The following is a 4,204-nucleotide window of genomic DNA, read 5'->3' as shown; positions in this document are numbered from 1 at the left end:
TGGCCCGCGCCCCTCCTCCCTTCTTCCCGGGAAGGGGCTGCGGGAGAGGGGCCGGGATGGGTCTGCACCCGCCCCGGGACAGGCTGTGCTGGGTCCCGCGGTCTGAGGGCGTCGGACCTCGCGTGTGAGGACGGGAGCGGGGCGGAGAGGACGATGGGGAGGGCGTCGCGGAAGTGGCGCCCTTTGAGTTGAACCTTGAAGAACCCGGGTTTCGCTAGGGGCGAGCCGGAGTGTGTGAACGCGGACAGAGGCTGGCAAAGGGCGCCCCTGGGCAGAGGCCTGGCGGTTACCTGCAGGGCAGCTCCAGGAGACAGGGTTGGGCCAGGGCCAAGGTAGGTGGTGGAGCCGGAGGTGATGGGGCAGGAGCCACGGAGGGTTTACAGGAAGGAGAGGCTGTGTGTCTGGAAATGGGGTGGGGTGAGCCCCGAGATCCGGGGCCGGTGCCGGGAAGGCCCCCTGCGGGAGGTGAGCATTGGGCTGCCGGGCTGGTTGTGTCGCCAAGTGGCACCTGTGACTTAGGGTGTGTGCAGGCTCCGGGCAGGCTCGCTGGCCTGGCACAGACATCTGCATCTCTGTTGGGTCCCAGGTGTCAGCTAATGGTCCTCTCAGACCTTAGTTGGGGGGCAGGGAGATGGACGGTCCTCTGGGTCCTGGGTCGAGCTGGCCAGAGCTGCTGGCCGCCTGGAGTGTGTGCCTCCACCTTTGCCTGCACCCTGGACCGATTCCCCAACGGCATTTGCCATCCCCCACCCTGCCACGTGCAGAGCCACGAGCCAAAGCAACTTCCCTTCCCTGACACCCCTCAGCCCCCCTCCCACTGACTGGACGTACATCCTGTCCCTGGCCAGATGGGCAGGCTCGGGGCCTTGAGTCACGGTGGCCTGGGGTCAGAACCAGGCTCAGCCACAGAGGCTGCCGGAGGTGGTGGAGGTGAGAGGGAGCCCAGGAGGGCAGGGGGTGTCCGCGGGTGGACCTGGGGGAGCGGGTGGGGGCAGAAGGCCTCCTGGAGGAGGGGCCAGGCCTGCCCACCAGTGCTCCCCGGAGGGAGCCTTTGTTTACTGGGAGTGAGGGGAGCGAGTCTCCGCCCTGATCCGCACCGGGAGCCAAGTTGACATTCCTGGAATTCTGAGAGCCGGATGTCGATTTGGGGGCGGTGGCAGCATCCTCTTCCCAAACTTCTCCCTCCAGCTCCCCGATTTCCCAGGAGAGGCCATGGGGAGCAGAGTGGCTGCCCGTCCCAGCCCGTGCGCAGGGCCCCAGCACGGGTGCGCAGAGGCCCCTTGGGGCACTTGGGGTTCTGAGTCCTCCCAGCTCAACTCTGCCCAGGCTGGACCACAGGAGCCCGGGGAGCCTCGGAGGTCAGCCCTGCCTGCCCGGCCCCCCTTGGCCCTGAGTGGCTGTGTGTGTGTGTGTGTGTTTGCGGGTGAGCGTGTACTGGGGGAGCAAGTTGAGGAGGGAGCCATGGGGGCCCGGGCACTGGTGGGGGTGGGGGGACTCTGCCCGCCTGCCGGGGTACGCCTGCCGGGGTACGTGCGGGCCCTGGCTGACCCCCTCTGTGGAGTGTCAGCACAGACATGGCCCGGGCTTCTGGGGAGGACCAGAGGGTGAGGTGCAGGTTCCAGGAACGGGTGTCCTGTCCCAGTAGTGGGGGGCGTGAGGGGGGGCTGTGCTCACATGTGGTTTGGAACTCATGAGCTCGCTCTGCTTCCTGCCAGAGGGTCACTTGAGGGCAGGCAGGGGAGAAGGGGAAATCCAAGATTGAAGTTTTAGCTGCTGAGACTTGGCCTCGAGCGTTGTCCTGGTCACAGGCCCGCCCACTGGCCCTGGGCCACAGCCTCAGTTTCCCCTTGGGGAACCAGAAGCTGTGGGGCTGGAGGTGGGGTGGGCATACACTGAGCCTGGCTGTGCAGACGTGGGCCCAGGCTTGGCCAGTGGCCCCGCGTGCTGTGGGTAGTGTGTGCCCACGCTGGATGCGCGGGGCGGGGCGGGGCCATGAACATTCAGGCTTGGACTCCCCCCCAGAGTCAGCCGGTCGCCCCCCTGCTTCCCCCGCACTCACCTCGGGCCCTGGGGCTGGGGAGTCCTGAGTGGCAGGCGGTGCTGCAGGTGTGCTGGGGCCTGGAGTGGCCCTAACCTAATGACCTACTGGGCACCCCTGGGCTCATGGCACTTGAGAACGGCACTGCCAGCCCAGCCCGGCTGCCTGGGCCTGATGTGGGCTCCCGGAGGGGACCGCCCATAGGGGTCCCAGTGGCACAGGCCTTCACTGAGGTGGGGTGGGCATACACTGGGCATCTGAGTCGGGTGCTCCCAGGGCCTTGGTCGATGGGCAGGCACCCCTCCCTCCAGGGTCCTCATTGTGTCCCCCTCCACCTCTAGCGCCACGTGGCCTCCAGCTGAGGAATACCTGAGGGGGAGGAGCCGTGGGCAGGCCCTGAGCTCGGGTTGGCCTGGGTGGGCCCTGGAGGAGAACAGAGGCCCTCGGTGGCCCCTTCCAGCGGGACCCCTCCTTGGAGCAGGTGTCTCCCAGCCCCTGAGCCCGGGGGCCTGGGGCCTGCGTGCAGAGGGGGTGCCAGCCTGGTGTCTGCGGGCCCCTCCCCCAGTTGGGGGCTGGGTGGGCGCTGGGCCTCGGGCTGAAGCAGCAGCAGGAAGGGGACACCGCAGGCCTGTTTGTGTTGGCCGGGCCTCCCAACTCCTCAAAGCCGCCTCAGAGCTGCCGCTGCCCTCCACCCCGAGCTGAGCTGCCCTGGCTGGGCTGGGCCCGGCCGCCCCGCCACTGCTGGGCTCAGGGGGCTGCGTAGTCAATCGCCTGACTGTCCCTCCGCCCCAGGCCTCCGAGTCCGAGGTGGGCGCACTGTTTCCTGGACAGGTCCTTTGTGAGTGAGCCTTGGTGTAGCCAGGTAGGTGCCCATGGCCTCTGAGTAGCTCACACTGCCCGGGCCCTACCTGCCCGCCACGGTGGGGCCCAGCCCAAGCTGGCAGGGCGCTCACTGGGCCTGTGCCTGTTGCCTGCTGTGTGTGCTGCTCTGGGGACACAGACCTGTTGGCCCTGCACTCCAAGGAGGCCCGGAGTTGGGAGTGGGGCAGGGAGGCTTCCTGGAGGAGGAGGCGGGGCCTGGGGGAGGGAGGCGCCGGCACAGACGCCTTGGCTGCCATGGAGGCGCTCCCTGGCGGAGGGGACAAGGAGCCCGGGAGTTCTTCTTTTGATCTGGGCTGGGAGGGTGGGGGTCACTCACAGGGGGTTCAGGGGCTGCCCAGGGTTGGGGCTGGGGGTCCTCCATCCTGGTGTTGGCCTCCGTCCCGAGATGTGGGTCTAGGAGGTGGTGGGGCCATGAGGGTGCCGGAGGGGCCACCCTTTAGGGCCTGCCCAGGTCTGGGGCGGGGGACACGCAGGCCCAGCTGGGGCCTGTGCTGGTGGGAGGTGTGGCACGTGGTGTCAGCTTCTGGACGTTGCTGTGGGCTTTGGTCAAAGACAGTGGGGAGGGCGGGGCCGTTGCCTTGATGCTTTCCTGGGCCTGCAACCCCTCCACAGGCAGGTCAGCCCCAGGCATAGCGTTGGGGGGGGCGGTGCGGATGGGTGTCCAGGTCCTCTCCCCTCTGGTGGGTGCTGTTCCTCCCCCTGAGGTTGGGGTTGGGCCTCAGGTTGCTCGCAGGAAGGAGTCGGGGCTGACCCTCGCAGAGGTCTGTCCACCCCAGATGTGACCGGACCAGCGGGCACCTGCCAGGGGGCTTTTCTAGCCTTCCCGTCCCTGTGCCCTTGGGCTGCTGGGAAGACCATCTGCCCCAGCCCCCGGCTGACCGGCCCCTGGTCCGAGGGGAGGGTGGAGGCGGGGCTGGGGTGCCCTCTCCCCGCACTCCTGGCTGGTGGGGAGGACAGGCCCCTGGAAGTGCTGAGGGCAGCGGCAGGGCCTGGGCAGTCATCGCCATGGCTCTGGGGGGAGCAGGAGGTTGCAGCCCAGGAGGGGTGGGGTTCAGGGCACCTGGGGGAGGGGGACACAGCCTGGTCTCAGGGCTCTAGGACCTCGGTGGTGATGCATGGCTAGCTGGCAGCCAAGTCTGTGTGAGTCCAGGCATCTGAGCACACGTGTGCTCTGCCGGTGGGACCCTGCACGCGCATGCCTGTCGCTGCGTGTGCCAACCTGCCTCCCTGCCTGGGCGTTCAGCGGCCCAGTGACCAGAGGTTGGGGACACAGCTGCCCTGAGT

At 68.2% G+C, this 4,204-nt stretch overlaps 1 protein-coding gene and 1 long non-coding RNA gene across 2 annotated transcripts in view; both read left to right on the top strand.

Moving 5' to 3' along the window:
- Nucleotides 1-4,204, top strand: part of CD151 (CD151 molecule (Raph blood group)) — a 23,765-nt gene that overhangs the window by 7,394 nt on the left and 12,167 nt on the right. The window lies entirely within an intron of this gene.
- LOC106724900 overlaps nt 353-4,204 on the top strand; it is a 5,376-nt gene continuing 1,524 nt past the window's right edge. The window contains exons 1-2 of the long non-coding RNA XR_001360733.1: nt 353-930; nt 1,189-1,358. This is a non-coding gene — a long non-coding RNA (uncharacterized LOC106724900). The remainder of the gene's footprint in view (nt 931-1,188; nt 1,359-4,204) is intronic.

The sequence above is a fragment of the Myotis brandtii genome, unplaced genomic scaffold, assembly GCF_000412655.1.
Source record: "Myotis brandtii unplaced genomic scaffold, ASM41265v1 scaffold1236, whole genome shotgun sequence".
In the NCBI taxonomy this organism is placed as follows: Eukaryota; Metazoa; Chordata; class Mammalia; order Chiroptera; family Vespertilionidae; genus Myotis; species Myotis brandtii.
Note: the sequence above shows the minus strand (reverse complement) of the source record. Positions and strands in the feature narration are given on the sequence as shown.